The 23090-nt window shown below is 34.1% G+C and overlaps 1 long non-coding RNA gene across 1 annotated transcript in view; it reads right to left on the bottom strand.

Moving 5' to 3' along the window:
• Positions 1 to 18263: 18263 nt before the first annotated feature.
• LOC148130920 (uncharacterized) overlaps positions 18264 to 23090 on the bottom strand; it is a 90141-nt gene continuing 85314 nt past the window's right edge. Inside the window, exon 3 of the long non-coding RNA XR_015749468.1 lies at positions 18264 to 19300. This is a non-coding gene — a long non-coding RNA (uncharacterized LOC148130920). The remainder of the gene's footprint in view (positions 19301 to 23090) is intronic.

Genomic DNA, 23090 nt, shown 5'->3' with positions numbered 1-23090 from the left:
CATTGGGACCTGGGGATCTCTGAGCTTGCTTCTCTTCCTGCCAATATTTAACTCTTGGTCTAGGTAACATCATTAGTGTATGGGGAGTGAATCTTGTGTACTATTTCTGAGCACTGCCAAAAAAAGTTTCTAAATGACTGTGAAACTGAAGCATCCTAAATTGTCTATTAGTGTTATGCTGAAATCAAGATAAATTATATCATTAATTCATTTTTTTGCGGTGTAGGACAGGGGTGGGATTTAACCGGTGTTACTACCAATTCAGTGACTATGTTTTGCTTTTCAACTTGGACTAGTTTCTTACAACATTTTACAGAGATGACTGTACAGAAATGTTGATGTCAGATGAACTATTAAAAAATAGCTTTTCAATTTCTATCAAGTGCCACAATTGCATGTTAGAGCAACCAAGGAGGCTTTTAAGTGTTTATTAGAAACAGTAAAAAGTCACAATAAAACTCTCAGTATGTGATCTCTTTAATAAAAATGATTTTTTTAAAATATGGAAGAGATCCAAACACATACCTAATACAGCACGAATATAAAAGGAATACAGCATTCTTTACAACTGGAAAATGAATATATTCATGTAGTAGTCAGCCAAATATATCAAGTGAAACAACAATAAACAGGTAGAAAGAAATAATGAGTAAGAAATATAAGAAATGGGGGAAATGCTGATTAAATAGGCCTTTGCTTCAAAATCTAAATTGCCTTTCTTCTCAGACAAGACCCCTGGAAGTTATTCTGTGCAGAATCAGTGTTCCACAGCTACCTACTACAGATTAAATATAATGTCCTAGTTCTTTTTGATATAAATAAAATATTACCACTAATACATTTAACAGCCTTGCAGAATCTTCATTTTTCTGATTCAGATTTATGCTATTGCCTTGATTAAAATTATAGGCTATTACACAAAAAGTCTATGCAATATGTATATAACAATATCTATTGCTTTTTTCAGATACACTATATTTAGACTTTGCAGATAACAAAAGTCATAATATCTGCAAAAGCCTTTAAAGATTTCAAATGTTAAAGCTGAAATGTTAAAACATTTCACTGGAAATATCAACTTCTCCAAAGCAAGTAGATTTCAGGAATTAATCTACTATCTTAACCTAGTCATAAGGGAATTCTCCTTTTTCTACAACACAGGCCAGTTGTCAGACCTTTCTGCGACAGGTGGATTATGGGGTTTGCTGAGGCATCCAAAACCTTTGCATGGGTCCTTTAAGCCTCATGAATCTTTCAGCCTTTAGAAGGTGAGCTTATAGAAGGTTTTCTGAACACTCCAGAACTGCCAGCACAGCAATGAAAGTGACTAAAAGACTTTCTGATTTACATCTACTATTCAAGACATGCAACAAATCAAAGTTAAATTGATTTATGTTCCATTGTTTCATGTAACATCACAAATATGAATTTTAATGCCACCAATCAACTATTCATCTAAAGGTCTGCTTAACCCTTACTTAGGGTTAGAAAAGATAGGGATATTTTTAAACAGTTTTTCAACTCATCAGCAAATGAGTTCTAAAATGTTTGGGAATTGAAGTCTAATAATGAGTACAGATATCATACATAATTAAGTATTGCTATTACAAGAAATACAATGGTGGTATGCTATCGGTTTGGCCAGGTTCATGGAACCGGTAGTAAAAATCACTACCAGTTTGATCAATAGGTAATAAAAAAAAAACTCCAATCAGCTGAGAGGAGGGGGAAAAAAAGCTGAGAGGATAAAAGACCAAAAAGTGCATGGGAGGGCTTTTCATTTCTTCATCCTTTTAGCTGATTGGCTTGTTAGGTGCATGCACGTTAGGAGCATGCGCACGCCATCACCTACTGAACCGGTCACAACTAATGTAGGATCCCACTACTGAAGAAAGATCTTTAAAGTTAGGATATCTTGCATGATTATCATATCAAGATATTTGCAGCTGTTACCTTGATTGCTTCTACCCTTGCCTTAAACTAGAAGCAATTAGCCTTTAAATATGAAGAAACATTTCCTCCCTCGTGTTAGCTTTTACTAGATGCTAGATTCTCCCCATTTTTTCCTGTTACTCATTTCTTGATGATGATGATATTTCATCTTTCTATACATATGTATATATATGCCAATTCAAGGTAGTAAACATATCTAATATTTCTGTCTCCCCCTTTTTTTTTTTTTTGCTCACAACAGCAATCTTCTAAGGTGGCTTGGACTGAGTGAGAGTAATTTGTCCCAAGTCAGCCAAACAGCCAGCTTTCATGCCTAAGTAGGCCTGGAATTCTGTCTCTGATTTCCAGGCCAGCATCTTAAGCATTGTACCAATACTCCCAACAACAATTATCGTTAAGGGAAAGGATACTGGGCGAGGATGATAGGTATAATCAAAGGTATAATATGGATATTTGTTGCTTTGGGTAGTGAGATGGGCAGTATATAGATTTAATAAATAAGCAATATAATAAACAAATACATAAATAAATATAACAGCTTTCCCACTAGGGAAATGTATCTTATTTTACAGAGGGCTTGGTTTATCCATTCCATATCCTTCCATGCTCTCATTATAACATTTTTCAATATAGAATTTCCCAATGTAAGAAAGAGATAATTTTAAAGACTGACAAGGAGAAAGAAGAGAAAATGTGATGTGAGATTTCCACTACCAAGGTGCAATCTATGGTTGAGTTACCTAGGGCCTAAAGCACTGCAATCTTAGTCTTGGCCAAATGTGGTCAGTTTAAGTATAAAAATTGAAAGTAATCCTTATCTATGTTTTGATATAGTTGAGAGCAAAACACAATTATCGTCTATAGACTCTAATAATAATTACTTCACAAGCTGTTTTTATATGCAACATGTATGGAATCTATGCTTTCCTCTATAGTTTTCTTTCTGATTCTATTACTGGATTTCACACCAACAGCTTTGCAGGTAAATATAACAAGCGTGAAAAGAAAGGCCATGTAAACTTTTTTTCCCTATTAGAAGGCATGCAGGTACAAGCTGTGGCATACAAGAATCTTTCTTGTATATCCTGCATATCTCTCAAAACGTGAATAGCATACATTTGATGTCCTAGCTTCTGAATTTAGTTCTCTCTAGAGAAGTGAGCAGGTGGTGCTTTATTTAAAAAAAATCATGATATCAAGCAGAATAAATTTCCATGATAAGACATTTGATCAGCATGCAAATCATAACAAATCACCTTTTCTACAGTATATCTGCCTGGGGTACTTTAGCCAATATTTTCACTCTTTCATGAAGAAATAATCTGTATGGAGCTCATTCTACTTATTATAAGCTTAATATCCAAAATAATTCATTTTACATTCTATGATCAATGCAATTAGATCCTCAATTTTTAAGGGGGAAAAACATTCCTTGAACATTTGCAAAGACTTTTGTGTTTTCAGGCCTGTGTTAGCTGAACTTTTCAAAAAAAATAAAACCTAAAAAAGCATGACAGATACACAATACATCTTTGTTTGCTTTCACATAGTCCAAATTCTACAAATTTATCATAATTTGAACTAACATGCCACTATAAATTTGTTTTTTTGCTATTTTTTAATTCTACCTTTATTATTTTTATAAACAACTCAAAAACATATCTAATGCTCCTTCTTCCTCCTATTTTCCTTAGAACACCAACCTTGTGAGGTAAATTAGCCTGAAAGCATGTGATTGTCCAAGATCACCCAACCAGCTTTCATGACTAAGGCCCAAGTAAAACTTACAGTTCCCTGATTTCCATTCTGATGTCTTAATCAGACGAACTGGGTCTCAATTTATTATTATTAAACAATATATTTGATTACAATATTTATTTAAATGATTTGCTGTGCCTTGCAGGAGTTAAATTAAAATATTTGGCTCTGTCATTGTAAAGGAGAAAATAAGAAAGTAGAGTGTATATGAAATTGTCTTCTATCCTTTACTTAGAAACAAAATTAAAAATAGGAGAGGAAAATAAAAGACATATGAAGAAAAACATTTGCATCTGCATTTGCATTAGCAGCTGGATATTTCAGAGCAAACAAAACTAGAATATATAAAACCTGATTTTACTTCTTTGAAATGCAATGGTAATTCCAAATAAAGCAAGTTATTGTGTACTTTAATTGTACATTAAATAAAAATAAAAGACACTTGGCTATAAGTGGTAAGAGGGCTGGTATGGATTCAGCTTGTACCAGCTGGGCATTCTGTAGTTTAAAAAAAAAGGTTAGTAGACAGGAAAATGTAGTGATCCGTAAGAACAATATCTAATTTACCAAGATAGGTTTAATAGAATTGATTAATGTAAAGTGTGGGTAGCTTAGTCTTGGAAACAAGACATATTTGGAATACTGTAAATGTACAGCTTACTTTAAGAGAATTACTAACTGAGCTGACAAGCTGGTAGGAGGAGAAGGAAGATTGAAATCACAGGCTCATAGTGTTCAATTTCCAATTTAATAGTTGGACTGGAGTAGCTCAGGAGTTCATAGAGCAATAGCAATTATGGATCTATTCCAGTATGTCTCATATTTCAGATCACACAGTTGATTTGATCTTTTCTTCTGAGATATGTTTCCCAACTGTCTGGGAATGCCTCAGCCTACTACCTGATTAAGATTGGATTTCTGACTTCATCTCACTTATGTTGGGATAGTGGACCTACAGCAGGAATAGGTCCTAAAGGCCGTAGAATATGATTGGTTTCCAAGTATTTAAGAAAAAGTTTGTGGTTAGTGCCACTTTTTAATACACACAGTAATCTGCATTTAAAAAAAACACCTTTTCTATATTCTGTATGCTATGAGTATGGCTAATTTTGGTTACCATTCACCAATATCTGTTCCTGGGGATATTTTCATACCCCTATTCACTCTTTCTTCCCACAATATATTCACATGTCCTTTAATGTCAGAAATGTCTTGAAAGCCTCAAGAATGCAATTATCCAGTAGATCTTCTTTTGACTGTCCAACACAGGCCTTACATTTCTATTTCTCTAGCAGCAGGATGAACTCTATATATTTTGGCACCCTAGGCAGTCATATTGTGACTTTCCCAAGATTATATCGAACTTTCTGTGGGCATGCTAGCGCTCAGAGTACAATAGCACTGCCATTCCAGGTATAACTTTGATAAGCTAATAGTAATGTGATTCAATCAATCAATAACTTCATATCGGATCTTTGTCTTTTTTTGGGGTAATATTAACCATTTCTTGAAGTCCATAGCTGTAATAATAATAATAATGTCGAGGAAAGATTGTCAGATTTTATGCTCATGCTGTGCATTTCAGAGGTGTTTTAAATTTTGGCACCTTGTAAATTTGGACCCAAGGAAACTAACTACTTTGCCTGAGCCTAGAATTTGCCCTGCATGGCAGCTAGAAAAAGTGGTATAGATTAGTGATTCCCAATTTAAGAAACTATCACTATCAAATCTTTCCATATCATAATTTTATACAGCTCTATTTTAATCTTTTTAATCACCGTTATTCTAAGGTAAAGGCTGGGTTTATTCATCATTCCAGACTATGATTTCCTTATCTCTCATTGTCCAATAAACCAGAATGAATTGGCTTAACACATCCAACCAGAAAAATCACAAAAGCTTTGCATACTGTTGAACTTTTAGACAGAGACACCAAGATGTTTCAAAGATGTAATACAGCCTTGAAATTTCTCTTGGTAGAAAAGTGAAATATAAATTAAAAGAAAAAGAAGGATATAATAAATAGTAATACTTTATGTGGAAGTTATGTAAAGGTGCATGAAGTTATTTTAATAATAATGGAGAAACATACACTTGAACAGACACAAAGAAGTGCAATATTTGTGAAAAGAAAATGAAATAAGAGCAAACTTAAATTTCAGGGTGCTAAATCATAGTCAATTGGTTTAAAGACAATTGAATTAATAGTTTTAGCCATTAGATTTGTAATAAACTGCCACTGATGCAGGATTCTGTCTCTGTTCTGTTATATTCTTGAAGTCCATGCATTATAATGTAAACTTATGGGTACTGTAACAAATGAAATTGATTTGTATACTGTGCCTTTTATTATATACATTCCTGATTCCACCCTGAAACTTATTAAACCAGTGTCAATGCCTATATTACTTTGACAAATACATGTGAGTCAAGCCTTCTTAAGACTTTTAGATATTCCATGGACATTTCCTTCCCACCATGTCCTATGTCAATGTAATTATTTTTTCTAATTTTTTTCCGATTGGGAATACCCTACACCCTCCCCCCTTAACAGAACTTTATGAAAGCAATATGAAATGTTGAAATAATTCTTGTCATTACTGTATATTTTAATGATTCATTGCATTTTTTGAATGAATAATTGTTATCCATATAGTCATGTCAAAAATTAAATTATAGTTCACATATGACCATCTTCTTGAATGAGATCTAGAACAATCACCCCATTACACTCAGTATCCATTTTTAAAAAAATCCTGAACAGAATTATTCAAATCCAAGTTCTGTTTTCTCAGATTATCTTCAATAGCAAATTATGTTCTAGCTTGGGATAAATATATTTTTATGAGCAACATAGCAGGAGAAAGATAATTGTGCCTGGCAGAAGAGGCAATGCAAAAACTGGAAGTTTATTACAGGCATATAAAAGGAAAATATATGAATGTGTTCATGTGCAGATGCAATTTTCTTTCCATTACTTCTTCCAATTAACTGAACTTTTTGTTCCTCTACACAATTATTTTCAAATCTGGATCAATGAAATGTTGAGGCAGTTTTGTAACTTCACTAAAGCAGAACTTTCAATTAACAGACATTTCAATTATGTTGTAGTTCTTTCAATCAGTGCAAAATATTTGGTATATTTTTCACAAGGATAAAATGGTTTTCCCTCTGATTGACAATATAGCATTCCAGATACATTTATCTTTGTATCCTCTCTTTCATGCTTTCTCCAGCAAGCATCAGAAAAATCTGACTGAATTTCCAATGGAAGATGAAATTATTAAGAAAATAATGGAGTGCACAGAAATGAGTAAATTGACACTTGAAATTAGAGAGCAAGAAGATAAACAATTTTATAAGATATGGGATTTATTTTATCAATGGTTAGATAAAAAAAACAGGGAAATGAAATATTTTATAATACTTTATAATATAAATATAATAGAATTGTAGAGATAAAAAGTAATGTAAGGATATATTATTTTTGAATAGATTGGTGATGATGAAATGAATGTTATAAAGCAGGCCAAGTTAAAATGGTGATTTGCTCGTATAAAATGATGGTATATTAGTAACAGTCTAGTAAATAAGTAACAATGATAATAATATAAATATATATAGTGGACTTATAGTATGAGGATTAAATTGGATTAGATGGGAAAAACTGTAGAGATTGTGCACAAGAGATTTATACCAACCGACACACTGTATGTAATTGAAAGACGGTTTTATGTTTCGTGTTTATGTTATGTTTATGTTTGTGTAAAAAATAAAAAAACTTTTAAAAATTAAAAAAGAAAAATCTGACTGAATTATAATTACTGTTGACTTCCTCAAATTATTTCATTGTTTACCTAGCATTAATATATTTCTAATAAATAAGTGGCACTTATGGCACCTTACATGAATTAAGATATAAAACAACTTTAATAAAATAATAATTTTAAATTATAATTAATACCATAGAAAACATGTTCAATAAAACATAGTTTTCTACTAAAACCAAACACAGCATGATAGAAAAAAGGCTGGCCAAACAAAGAAAAATAGTATTACAGTTGGATTCTTTTCAAGTTTTTTGCATAGTAGGCTTGACAACCTGGATAAAATGAATGCTAATATAATCCAATAGATTGTGTAGATTGCTTAATAGCACCAATTAACTTTTTTCAATTAAATATCAGAGGTTTTTGAAGTATGAAAATGATGATAGAAAATGATGACAGAGAAGGTGTATGCCTCATAAAAAATGTTTCTGCTATGCTGCTTTCAGATGTTTTTGAAAAATCCCTTATCATCTGTTTTCATCACCACTTCACTTACTAAAGCCTTCATATTAAAGTAGAAAATAGGAGTTATTTCTCCCTGTTTTATGATGTAAATATATTTCAAGGCATGTTCACTGCAATCATATTATTCTATATCCACGCTAAGCAATTCAATAAATACAGGTATAATTTTATATTATTGGCAAAATGTCATACTGAAACTTAGCTACTGTATTTAATATAGTCTAAGAAATTAAACCAATTTAAACAAATTCTGAATAACTGAATTGGTTGTAAATGAAGTCTCTGTAATTAGAAGATCATAGCTTATGCAAAATATTCACTGGAAATTCAATAGTTGAATATAGAAAACCATGGCTCTATATAGATATCTCTATACTTCCTACAAAGTAAGCACTGTTTATTGGATTGAGGAGCTCAAATAAAAGAGCACACAGAGCACTATTGTAGTATTTGTCTAATCTTGAAGAAGAGAATATTCTGTTCACATTCATTCTGTTGCCACTCTAAGCTTATGCTATTCTTTGTTGCCTTTTTAATTTGATGCATCACATATATACACAGCTAGAGTAATACAGAAAGGAGATTTTATATCCTGGTTATATGTGTTTTATGGGAATCCCTCTTGAGAGTCCCTCTTTATTACTTCAGTTGTGAAGCAAACAAATAGCTGTTGTCTACCTTATATGCACTGCCAATACATTCTTTTATCACCATTTATATCTTGAAATCATAGAGCAAAGCATACAGAAACAGAGTACAAATAACAGTATGTTTTATTTAAACATATCCTTGTCTTTTTAACCAGAATCTTCATCCAATTCTTTTTGAAAACATTATTTCAAAATTACTTAATTTGTTTAGTTTAAACTACTTAACAAGTAACCACCTACTTTAAAGTCACTGAAATTATAGACCATGGGAATTAAACCATGTTTGCTTGTACTATTAAAGATTTGCATAGTATAATAAGATTTTCCAAATTATCATCTGAGAAGCTGAAATGGACTATACAGATAGTCCAGTTGCATCACAATACATAAGCACTCTGTCAAGTACTCTGCTACTAATCACTGGTATCACCAAAAACATTTTACATCCAATACACAAAGTGCTTATATTGAGGAAAAATGATCAACTATGAAATAAATACCATAACATGGTACAGAAGAATTTTCAAGACTTACTTTATTTTTATTTATTTGTTTTTCACATTTTTGAATCAGCCATTTCCCTCAGAGACTCTGGGCAGTGCATAATAAAATATAAAAAACAGTATATCAAAATTAAAAATTTAGAAAGAGAAAGAATGATTTAACACTGTTAAAATTAATTGAAAAGCAAAGGGTTAATCTTCAACCAGAAAAAAATTCTAAGGAATGTATCTTAATTGGTTAGACAAATACCATTTTGCTTTCATGCTGATAGCATCTGAAATAGAAATGCAATGTGTGAGTTACTCTGATGTGGTGAAGACTTTGCAGTAGGACTGCCAGCCTAATATTGATGAAGATCACCTATAAAGGAATTTAGAGCTGATTTTGGGAAAGGTATGAAAGAACTATTAAGTCAGGCTTTCGAGGCTGATCGTCAGCCTTTTGAAGATAGATCAAAAACAGATGCCACAAGGATTCCCAGAATTCTACTGAATTATAGGGTACATTAACAGAGTTTTGAAACCCTATCCAATTCTCTTACATTAAACAAAATCAAGGTGAAGTTAGAGTAATTTTTTTTCCTCACATGCTTCTTTCCATCTCAGGATTGTGGAATGTCTTCTTCGAGGAATTTAGATCTGACCTTGGGAAAGGTATGAGAAAACCATTAATAGAAGACGGTAGGAGTGAGCCAATGGTGGATTAAGGCTCATTAGTGCCTTAAGCATTGACAAATCTTGATAACCCCTCTCCTTTGTACATACTGTACAAACGAAGCCATATTCTCAATTTTGTGGTGCCCCCTTTGGACCTGGTGCCCTAAGCATGTGCTTAGTCTGCTTAATGGTTAATACACCACTGGAGTGAGCCATTAGACCAGACCTTAGAGAAGATATAATGACTTACTCCTTCCTTTCTCTTAATGGTTCTTTCATACTTTTGTCAAGGTCAGATATAAATTCCTTTACAATTTACAAAGATAATCAAGGAGAGGATTTGTGAACACCTAGAAATGAACAAGATGATTACTGGAAACCAGCATGGTTTTATTAGAAACAGGTCATGCCAGACAAACCTTATTGCCATCTTTGATAAAGTGACTAAATTGGGGGATAGAGAAATGCAGTGGATACGATATACTTGGACTTCAGTAGGGCATTTAACAAAGTAGACTACAGCCTACTTCTTAGCAAGATAGAACAGTGGAATAAACAGTACCACCACCAGATGGATTCACAGTTGGCCGACCAACTGCAGTCAGCATGTAGTCTTCAATGGAGCTACATCTGCAAGAAGGGAAGTATGCAGTGGGGTAGCTTGGTTCAATCTTTGGCCAGGTGCTCTTCAACAGCTTCATAAATTACATAGATAAGCAGATAGAAGGGAAACTCATCAAATTTTCAGATGATACCAAGCTGGGGGAAATTGCCAACACTTTCTTGACATAGTTGACCATTGGGCCCTCTCCAACAAGATATAGTTCAGTGGTGAAACAATTGTTTCCTTCCTGCACTTAGGAAGGAAAAATGAAATGCATAAGTATAAAATAGGATGTACTTGACTCAACTGTAGGAACTGTGGGAGGGACAAAGAACCCTAGTAGATCACCACTTAAGTATGAGTCAACAGTGCACTGCAACTGCCAAAAAAGCCAATGCAGTTCTATATTGCATCAGGATTATACTTCCCTAGTGAGACCACACTTGGAATACTGTGAGCAGATCTCATCACCGTAATTCAAAAAAGATGCTGTTGCCCTAGAGAGAGTGCAGAGAAGCAACAAAGGTAAATAAAGAGCCTCAAGCATAAATCATAAGATGAACGGCTAAGAGTACTAGGTATTTTTAACCTAATGAAGAGAAGGCTCAGGGAAGACATGATGGCAATCTTCCAATACTTGAAGGGATGTCACAAGGAACAGGGCATCAATTAATTTTTCAAAGCACAAGAGTACAGTACAAGAAGTAATGGGTAGAGGTTTGACAGAGGGAGATTCAACCAGGAAATAAGGAGGAACAATCAATCAATGCAACAGCTTGCCTTCCGGAGTTGTGACTGGAGGCTTTCGCTGGAGGCTTTCAAGAAAAGATTGGACTACTATTTGTCAAAGATGGAATAAGGTCTCCTGCCTTGGGAAGGGGGTTGAACTAGAAGATCTCCAAGATCCCTTCTAACTGTATGAATCTATGAATTTAATAATCATAAACAAAGAAAACAGTATCTGGAAAATGTTATTTCTGGGAAAACAGAACACAATAGTTTGTAAGACAATGCTAAATGAAAGCATTTTAATAGTTTAAATTCAAACTGCAATCTGTGAATTAAAGCAGCATCTCTATCAAGTTATTAAGATGGGATAAGATCATATTATTTGGAATAGGCTTTGAACCACTGTCTCAGCAAGCAATATCTACACTAGAGACTAATAGCAAATTCTGGGCTTCCAAACATTGTTATGTTGATATAATTGTAATGAGGACTGTTTTATTTCATTTCAACCATAGCTGGATGATATCAGAAAATACTTTAATTTACTCTTGGGGATTCTGCATGGGCTGAAATGCAGTTCAGGGTCCCTCTGAAGTCCACAAAATTTTGGCATAAAAATGCATAGAATTGGATTATTAGCAATCCTATTGGTCTCTAACATTAATAGTACAGATAAACTGGATTGTACTGTTCCTTAATAAACACTTCCTTTTGGGGTGAAATATTACATTTTAATAGAAGAAATACACTTAATTGTTCCAATGTGTACCTTTTTTTATTCTACAACATTATTGGGTTTTACATAACAAGAAACCAAATAATGTATATTGCATTACAAATGTCAAACAGAGTAGTGGGTAATGGCTTTTGTTTGAAGGTTTTGTTCTGCTCCTGCCATTCCTCTGGATGTAGAATTGATAATCATATCATTCTGATACTTTGAAATGCCATCATTCACAAGAGACAACTGAAGTGCAATAGAAATTCACAATGCTATAAAGACTTGACTTATGGTGATATGTCTCATGACACTGGTTGTTTTCAGTGTATTGCAGTTATAAAAGTGACTTCTGATGTTATATGCTTTAGTTTCTGTTTTTTCAGCTTTTTAATGATATCTGAAATAGATTTTTTTTTACAGCAGAAATGGTGAAGAAAGGATCAAAAAATAAATAAAATGAAGAAATGGTCAGTACCTGGTGAAGTTGGTTGAAACATCTGACTAGACAATACCCACTCATTGTCAAGCAGTTTAACAACAGACATTAGGGAGATGAAACTGAAGATTGATTAACATTTTGTAAAACTTACCTGATAATAAAAGATCCAGAAAAAAGCAGCATAAAGCAACTATAGGGCAATTGCCTATTCACCAATAACTTTCAAATTGTTAACTGGTATGGTAGCTGAGGAAGTCGAACAGCATCTAGTGGAAAACAAACACTTTCTACCCGAGCAGAAAGGAAACTGGCCAGACAGCAGTGGAACAAAGATCCTAATTGACAAGATGAGTCTGGAAAACTGAAAGAGAAGGAAGACCAACTTGAGTGTAGAATAGATTTATTACAAGAATGGTTTCAATGCCCTGCCACATGACTGGATAAGCAAGTGCCTAGAAATAACAAGAGTCAAGAGTCAGAATTTTGTGAAAAGATCAATGTCACAATGGAAGACACAGTTGCCACTCAATCATGATTGATTAGAAAAAATTAACATCAAGAGAGGAATCTTGCAAGATAATACATCAAAAATATCTTCCAGCATATCCTACTTCCTTAACATGGACAAAGCTGTATAGAAAAGCATTATCTAAAATAGAATCACAGATCAAACTGTCTATATATACAACTAAGATATCGCCATGGAGGCTGGACATTATCCTCACCATCAACAGGGGAATAGTGGATATCAATAATGAAATCTAAAAGAATCAAGATGTCCTATGGAAATAATATCAGGAGTCTGAATGCAGAAGGCCCTACAAATACCATCCTTCAAGCTGACAACATCAAGCACCTAAAGTCAAGAAAAGGTTAGAAATGAATACATCATGAGATTGAAGAATATTTTAATATCCAAACTCAGTGGAAGAAATACCATTGAGACAATTAAAACCCTAACAATTCCAGTCATTAGATACACAGCTGGAATATTGTACTGGACACATCCTGAACGAAAAGCCCTGGCAATGGAAAAAAATGACAATGAACCATGCCCTTCATACATGCAGCAAATTTATAAGATTCTATTTAATAAGGAAAATAGGTTGGTATGGAATGTGCAAATATACAAGCCAGTTAGAGGGCTTTGGAAAAATATCTGAAGATAGTGAAGAAAATGCACGGAATCTATGACATCATGAAGACTTATTGAGAACTGGAGAAAGCAAACTGTCCTACAAGGAGGATCAAATAAAGAATAGAAAAGAGATATGACAAGACAAAGTATTATATAGCCAGTATTTTTAAAAATATTAAATCAGGCATATTACAAGTTCTGGAAATGTCTAAGAGCAGGAAAAAGAGACACACAGGCTAGTTCTGGCTGCACATTTTTAAAGAAAAAAATCCCTACAAAGCCAGAATTGAGAAAGCATCAACAGACAGCAAATGCCGCCTTTGCAAAGAAGCTGAAGAAACAATGGACCACCTAGTTAGCTACTGCAATATTACATAGACCGACTAAAAACAATGGCAAATAAAGTAGCGTGAAATACCATTTGCTTGCAAGCAAGAACTGGTAGGATCACAAAGCAGATAGAAAATGTGATAGAAAATCAAGAAGTTAAAGTGTTCCAGGACTTCAGAATTCAAACAGACAAGCACATACTATGTAACATCCCAGACTTAGCAACTGTTGATAACAAAGACAAAAAGTTTGGACAGTGGACATGGCAGTAACATGGACACCGTTTTTGTTGTTAGTGGAGGAAAGGTGATCACATAACTATAGTTATATTCATAGCCCATACTAGTGTATTTCATTTGCCTTTAGCTTATTACTTTCTGCGAACTAATCATTATGGTTTGCATATCATGGGAAATGACTTGGCCTTCTTAATGAATGAAGCCACTATGACTTAATACTGCAAATGACAATTAAAGCAAAATCTGGATGGGATGAGCCATCTATCTTTCTGCTCAGGTGGTAATATTTCTAAGTGGGCAGGGCCTACATCCGTTCAAAAAAGATTCCTCTGTTAAGCAGAATGGGTAAGCTATACCCATAGACTTTCCTATCATATAATTCTAAGAGTTCTGTAATTATTATAATATTCCATAAAGGTATTGTATGATTGAGCTCATTTTATCTATGGAAGTTTTGTCCCTCTAAGCCAAAGCATACTTAGAGAAACAGTAGGGAACCTTTTTTAAAAAACAAACAAAACAGTATATTCATCTTTATTATGTGAGGTAACCATGATTTAAGTAGAGAATTTCACTTCATTCCTGGAAAAATGAAAGAAATAAAGAGAATGTTTGACAGAAAAATAACAGCAAAGGAAGCAAAGTGTGGTTGTTGTCTATATACAGTTATGAATGGGACACATCTGATTTTTGTTGGAAAGGCAACATCTGCAAATCTATTGGAAGCAAGTGCTTTCCACTTCTGCTAGAGTGAGCCCCATCTGGGCTAAGATAATGATCAACACTGACAAGCTGCAGGGAAAAGCTTTGACATGTTCCCCCAGCTGCAGGAAGAAATTATGATCCAGGATGCTGGAGGGAAGAGATGTTTAAAATGCCTCCTAAAAATCTAATGCACTTTATTTTTTTGAGAGAAAAAAAAATGCTTTAGTAATTGACAGGAAGGGGAAAAAAAGGTGAGCATGATCTCTTGGCCTAGTGAACACCAAATGACCCATATTTTGATGATAGATATAGGTTAGGGCAATGGGGTGTTACAGAAAACATTTGCTTTTATCACTGGACCAGCTAGGAGAATGACAACATTATTAACACACACACAGTCACCCAAAACCTACAAAACTGTAAAAAGGAAGGAGTTATCCAGTAAAAGCTTTACCACAGTGAGGGTATTATATACAGTAGAAGAGTGAGATTTTGCTGCTCCATTTGTATTTTCTCAAATTACATTTCTCCAATTGACATCTGAATGTAGGGGATACAATATAAATTATATCATTTTATAAATTAAGCTTGCAGAACTCGAATGGAAGATTTTTGACATCTACTGTGAATATATCTAATTATACCCCCTTTACATTATATATATTTTGAATACAGTGGACTTATTTGAGCTTTTCTACATTTTAAATACATATCAATTTGAAATTATCAATGATAAAACCCAAATGTTATACAGTAGTTTCTCTTAAGGAATCTGTTCGTGTTACTTTGTAACTAGTAACAGTGAGTTTTCAAGCAATGAGATTAGGTGATAAAAGATCACTAATCATTTATGTTACCCAGATACCTCCCAAGAAACTGTATATTTCAGAAACCCATATCCATACATGGGGATTACACCAGGGGTGTCAAACTCGATTTCACTTACTGCATCAGGGTTGTGTTTGACCTTGGTGGGCTGGGATGGGCGTGGCCAGGGTGGGCATGGCCAATTCAATGTCACTCGTGTCAGTGCCTTTGGTGGCTCGATGCTCTGCCAGTGAAAACAGGCTCCCGAGCTCCATTTTTGGCTCTGACAGCATCCTGCAAGCCCTATTTTCACTGGCAGAGGATTGCGGGAGGCCATCACAACTGAAAACAGAGCTCGGAAGCCCATTTTCGCTGGCAGAGGCACCACAGGGTGATACTTCACTGTTTCCAGGGCGGCCCACAGGTCAGATCAAAGCATCCCATGAGCTGGATCCATCCCACAGACCTTGATTTTGACACCATTGCATTACACTATTTTCCTTGTGTTAAGCAACATTATGCAATGTCTGCAATAAAAACATGAAACAATCTAAGCAACCCTAGGAAATTTAAATGGCACCTCAGTCCACAATTGGTTGTACTTTACTGCACCCAATTGCACAGAATAAACTACTCAAAGGACAAAAATTCAAATATCAGCAGAACTGAGACAGGAGCTGAGATGGAGTGTTCTATCAGAAAGATAAGAGTCTTGACAGAAGGTAGGAAATCAGTCAACCTGCATAAATGTAGCATGGCACAATCATTTCTGAGAAAGAAGCAATTTCAGACTAAAGAATCTCTCTAAGAAGACTGAGAAAAGGTTGTCAAGAAGCAAAAGCCAGAAAGTTATGTAAGTGCCAGACAAGCCTGATAAATAATTGGAAAGCTTACGGTTCTATAAAACACATTAGAATAAAGAGCATAGTAGAGCCTAAGATATATACTTTCAGATTAAGCCATCCTGATCTTATTTTGTTCAGTATGTTTCTATATCTTTTACCCAAAGTGCTTATAAAACTACTCTGATGTGCATGCTTGCAAACATCCCATGATTAAGATTTTATACAACAGGTTTCCAGGCACACAGCTTCATGAAAATCTGTTTCCAGCTCCCAGGCAAGTCTTAATACACAAAACACAAACCATCCCATTTCTCCAGAGGGATTGGAAATAAGGCTTTTGATTATGTGCCATTCCTACAGCAATAATCTTAGCATGAAAAGGGCTTTGTAAGCAGACAGGTAAGAAAGATGAGCTAACTAAAACAATTAGATATCATACATATAAGTCTCTGAGGTGGGCCAGACAAGAGTGGACATGGACGTAGGCATCCGCTACCAGACACAATTATAAAAAAAATTACAATTCTTGCATCTTGACAGCATACACATAAGACACGTGTAAGACATACAGAAGGCACACATTTTGTCATTTGCCCCCCTGTTCCCACCCTTGTATATGCTACATTTAAAAGACAGCACAGTCCTTGACTGAATTTATCCTAGGTTATGTTTCTCAGAATTCCTAAATAAAAGACAATATTGAAATTGTCCTTATAAAACAGCTGAAAATCCTTGTCTTATTCAATAGAATGATAGTATTCTAAATTACACTATAAATTACACTATAAATTACCTAATTCTGATGGTCCTCAGCATGTTTCAGCAAAGTATTCATAAATGCTTTCACTATCAATAAAGCAAATGTATAATTACTAATACTGAAATGTCTGATACTGCCACCTTTTCAGTGATCTCGCAACCTGTTTAGTTATAATGATGTGATACAGGGGCTTTCTAGTCAATAAAATAGGACAAGAAAAATATACTTGATCTTGCTTATTTATAGATGCCTGGTTTTTTCCAGAGCCTTCTCAATTTTATTTTAATTAACTGCTTTAGAAAATATCCAGCGTGCCACAGTCTCAATATAGACTGAAAAGGTAATATTAATGGAATGCAGCACCCTACCAGATTTTTCTCCTATTTATCTACATGAACCAAAATACTTTCTTTGGAAATCTCAAAGCTGGAAAGAGACATATAGATTCTGGAACATGAGAGAACAACAAGGTCTTGTTTTCAGATAATCTAGTTAGCACAGTATTCTTTTATCACTTCTATCCTAGTTTATAAGCACAGATCTTTTATTATAACAATCACACTGGAATTGGAAGATTTTGCAAATCGGTAACCAGCAGCAGAAATGTGTGATTAACCTTTTGTCACCTGGCACACAAGGATCCTGTCAAAGATATCTATATCTTTGAAGGGTATTCATCACTGAATAGTTCTTTTTAGTTAGAAAGAAAAACTTTAAAGGTGATTTGCATGGAGGAAACAACAGATACAAAGACGATACCAAATCTGCTTTCCTACTAATTATATTCTGCATTTTCTTACTTTGTGAGCAACACACTAATTTCTGTTCTGAATTCTGGAAATCTGAAATCCATCAAATCTCTCAAAGCTTCATCACACAGGTACAACTACTCACAAGAAATGTAGACATTGAACAAATATTGGAAGTCATTTTTAAAAGGACAGCTGCTGCTATGATTAAAGACAAGTCCAATTAATAGTCTTTGGACAGGTTGGCTTGTCTAAATATGTTTTTTGTTTCTGTAATAATCAGATTTCCTGTTGTGCTGTTTTATTGTGTGATAACTAATTCCCACAATATTTTTGCATTGAAGCAAATGTATTTTCATAAAATGTTCTATATAACTCTCAGTTTGATGGGGCTGTTTACATAGATGGACTGATTAAAATGGAGGGAATTAGTTGTTCTGAATATAAATATTTGGCTGGTCATTATCAAAAAATTGCTTAGATAGCATGGTACTTTGAGTGACAAGAGCTTTGGGAGGGAGGACAGTGGAGAAAAATGGAACAATGCCAGCGGTCAGATTTTTATGACTGGATTTATCAGAGGAAGATGGTTTGGTGATAACTCCACTGGGTGGGTGAGGAATCATGACTCAGTCTCTCGACATACTTTCTCTTTTATTTTAGTTTGTGGCAAATATATAGTATAAATTAGGTCATAAGAAGCATATTAGTATAGTTATAAATTTATTTATTTATTGGAATTTGTCAAACAAACAAGAATAAGAGAGTAAAAATACAATGACAGGGATGATAGGCACGTTAGTGCACTTATGCATACTCCCTCTAAGTGGTCACTTAAGTATGAAGAAAGGCCCATGGAAGTCAATTTGTGACTGAAACTGTGAATTCTATCACATTGACAGTGCTTTCTGTATTGGTGCAGCTGGTGCAAAGTACAGTGGTACACTGGTGCAGGAAGTTATGCCAACCAGGCATTTGGCATATATAACACTTCTGCTCAGGAAAAGTGGACTTAGTGGCCCTAAATGGTTCCTTCTGATCTTGTGGTTACTAGAAATAGCTAAAGCAACTACGTACTAGCCCTATATGAAAATTAATATTTACATTGAGAAAGCAAATCAGACAAAAGAAGTGACATGGCTGGACAGTTTTCGTATGTGCTGCAGGCAGTCTTAACACACTTTCTTAAGGCCAGGCTGCAAGACCTTTGTCATATGAGCACAGACAATCTGCTTTAGTTGTTACTCATCTGTTTCACACCAATTGATTAAAGCTCTTAACAATTGACTAGGGCATCCTGGAGGAAGTGAGCTGCTTGCTTGTCTTCAGGACTGTTCAAAGCTCCTGGGCATACATCCCATGCAGGTGAGCCAGCAGTATTATCTTCTTCAACACCCATTGCCCACAGCTCTTGGTCCCTGTATGGAAAGACAATAGATAAGTAAACATCTTTGGCAATGCAATACCTCTTGTTTCTATTGTGGAAAATATGCTAGCCATAGTTATCAGAAAGTTGAGAGAGTTTTCTGCATGGGATATTGCTCCTTAACAGATTTCTCAGATATTGCAATAGGTAAAGGCTCTTTATCAAATCAGTCTCCATTCAGTATTTTTTCCTAGGTCAAATATGGCAAAGATTGAGAGGATTATCAAAGCATACCCTCTCACCTCCTAGGCCTGTTTTTGTGCGGAAAATGGGAAGAGAAAGAACTGTCTTGAGTAACTTATAAACTAATAAAGACAGTGACAACTTTAGAAAAGGGAATCCCTAGTGCCTAATAAAATATTATTAAGAAGATTTTTTGAAGATTCATCAAACTGAAACAATTCCCTGAAGCTCTGAACACCTCTAGTATATACTAGTCAAGACAGACCACTTATCAGACTTCTGTCAGCTAACGCAGCAAGAAATTGCAAGAATAGATTCAAAGGCCACAAAATCTCAGATAAATTGGTTTACTGTAAATTGTAATACTAAAGAAGCATTCAGGATGCTAAAGAAGCATTCATTTAATTATAAATTAAATGCAAAAACTATTTATGTGAAATCAAAATTCAGGTTTTTGTCATTCTTTCTTCTGTTTACATGATGTAAAGCCAATCTCTTCAGAACAGGAGTGATATTTACATTTATATTTTTATTTTGTTTAAAATAATGATATGGCAGTAGTCTATTCATAATATTCTGAGAATCAGAGTTGGTTGCAAAGTCAACCAGATATTTAGACTGGATTTGTATTTTTATTCACCTATTGAGTCCTTCCAAATATCTAGGATAGGCAGGCATTGTGGTTTGATAGTGTTAAAAATATCATCCTAAAATGTAAGGTATTTCAACTAAAACTGCAATTTGCAATTGACCAAACATGATTTTGTCAATTACAATAATGTTCAAGTTGTGCTCCAATTGGTTTGGTATTACACCCAAACTTCCTTTTACAATTGGTACTTTGCTTTATTTTGCCACAATCATTCTATATTTATTTGCATGTTTTTGTATTTTGTTATTTTCTCCAGTTCTTTATCTTTTATTCCGCTGTCTCCAGGTACTGCTGCATCTACTATTCAGACTGTTTTGACCCAGAGTCTTTAGCTTCTTGAGTTTCTATTATTGTAATCCTTACCAATAAAGGAGAATACTTGTAGCTGTTGAAAGGGAATAGCCTTACACCATCAATTGAACCTAATAATATCTGATTAGCATCATCCTGTAAATCCCAAGAAAGATTTTTCTTCCTCGCACCCAACCTTATTTCTGGTGTCTTTTACATTTAAGATGCTCAAATTTAACCCTGCTCAAATTTACCCTAGTTCTTGACTACTGCAGTCATGAGTTGATGGGATTGCAGTCCAGATGACTTTCAACTTGTTAAGACTACAACCTACTTCCAAAATAAACAATAGCACAGGCACATCTTTGATTACTTGAAACAATGCATCATATTGGCTGAAAATCCACAAATGAATGGTAAGATATGAATGACAGCAACACCAAAAATGTATGAGATACAACTTTGGAAGTTCCACAAGCCACCCTGGGAGGGAAAGCATATTTGTTTACCCTTGATTTAATGAATAAGAATAATTTTAAAGTAGTTTTGGCATATACAATAATGAAATAATGAGTTTCTGTAATTCTCTCTCTGGTGCAGAGAAGCAGGCTATGGTTATAATAGCAGTACCACCTGCCACTTTCTTTATAAAAATTAGGAAAGATGGATTCTTAGACTGGTTCCATTGTATGCATAATTAGATGCAGGTGTTTTTTCTAAATGTATCAATGGAACCCACTGAAGTTCTCTATTATTTCAAACTACCTCTATATAAATAAGTACTATAAATTTAAAACAAAGTATCCATTGTCAGTTGTCTTTCAAAATAAAAATTCAGTTGCTTTTAATTGTTCCATCTATACTGCCATATGTAATATTTTGTACCCCATTTGCAGGATAATGGCAATGGTTTGAATTGAAACCAGAATGACTTTAATCATTGTATAAATGAACTGTGAAATGAACCAAAGATAACCTGTTTAACTACATGAATAACAGGTTCTAGAGAGATGAATATGAAATATATTATCTGCAAAACTCAATTTTAGCATATAGGAATTGTATTTCTCCCTATACTATTGCCCTTATAAAAATTACTGTTAAGCTTTGTTTTTCTGATTTATTGAGAAAAAAACAGTTTGTGTGGTTCCCCCAGTTTATGGAAAATATGGAAGTTTTACATATATAATACATGCACTCAATAATTATATTATGCCAATTTAGGACAGTAGAAGCTGATCAAAACTATCTGCCAGAAGTACAAAATTAGTAGGAGCTCCCTAAGTGATGAAAGACAGCATATCTCTCCCTTCTAATTTTGTACTCCCTCTCTTATGAGAAATCTCCCTAAATATCCATAATCCTGAAATTCTTCTCAGAATGACAGTCATAAGATGGGTAATTAAATGGCAGCTACAGAGATAGACCACAAAATATGCATGAGTGAAGTGATAATACCACCCCAAAGACCTGCATTACGTACAATGTCTGTGGAGATTCTCAGTCATCCAAGTCATGATTGTCCCAAGTGCTTTTTCAAAAGGCAACTGGACTTTCTTTGTTTTTGCTTGAAGACTGAAGAAGAACTGAAGAAACTTCTTGGATGACAAGTGAAATGTCTTCAAGCAAATACAAAGAAAGTCCAGTTGCTTTGTGAAAAAGCATCTTTGGATTAGGTTAGAAATTATTAGAAATAATTCTTTTGGTGGCAGCCAATGAAGATTTGGCTTTACTATATTTGTCATGTGTCTTTTCCACTAGAAACAGCCTTAGATTCAGGAAATAATATGCAACCTTTGAAACTGCCATGAAGATTCATTACATGGCATCTTCTGCTAGCAAGCTCAGGAGTTCTTCCATGTGGACAGACAGTACTAATCAGAACAGCAGATAAATCAAATGTTCTGAAACTTTTATTTACAGTTTCCTATTTGAAACACTACCCAGCCTTGTCTGAGGTTTATAGCCATGAATGAATAGGAAGAATGGCCTTTGTTCAACAACTTCTCAACATTCAGCATATTTTATTGCTTTTGGGACACATGGGAGCTGAAATATATAGGAATTATTTTTAATATTTATCTATGTAAAATTTAAGATATGTAAACTTATACGAATCTGCTTCTTTGTGATCTTTTTTTAGGATATGTTAGTGATGATGTGCTCTTGGCCATCCAGTTTATGGCTGGCCAAAGCTACGGAAATTTAAATTCACGAACCATTAAAATGCTTCCTTATTATCTTTCTGCTGAAGTAAACTTTAAATGCAGTACAAATTCTGCAGTTTGATTATATCATGAATAAGTGATACTATAAATCAGGAATCTGAAGTTTAATAAAAGCATATTCACAATGGCAATACAATATAGGGAAGGGTATTTTTACCCTATATATTTTAAAGTGATGTTAGGATTATGAAAACTAACAGTAATCCCAATCATAGTAATTTTAAAAATAGGCAAATTCATAGTAAATATTTATATACCAAACTATTAGTATTCATATTTATTCAAATGATAGGGTATTTAATTAAAATTTGTTCATTATACAAAAACATTTTGTGTGAAACCAATTTAGTTATACTTTTTGCTGAATTACTGAATAAAATTTCAATCACTCAATAAAAAGAGACATTTTTCTATTTAGTGTCACTTTT

Source organism: Notechis scutatus, chromosome 4, assembly GCF_049901735.1.
Source record: "Notechis scutatus isolate UNSWTSFEM ecotype Mainland chromosome 4, rNotScu1.2, whole genome shotgun sequence".
NCBI lineage: Eukaryota > Metazoa > Chordata > Lepidosauria > Squamata > Elapidae > Notechis > Notechis scutatus.
The sequence above is the reverse complement of the archived record's forward strand: the minus strand, read 5'-3'. Positions and strand labels throughout refer to the sequence as shown.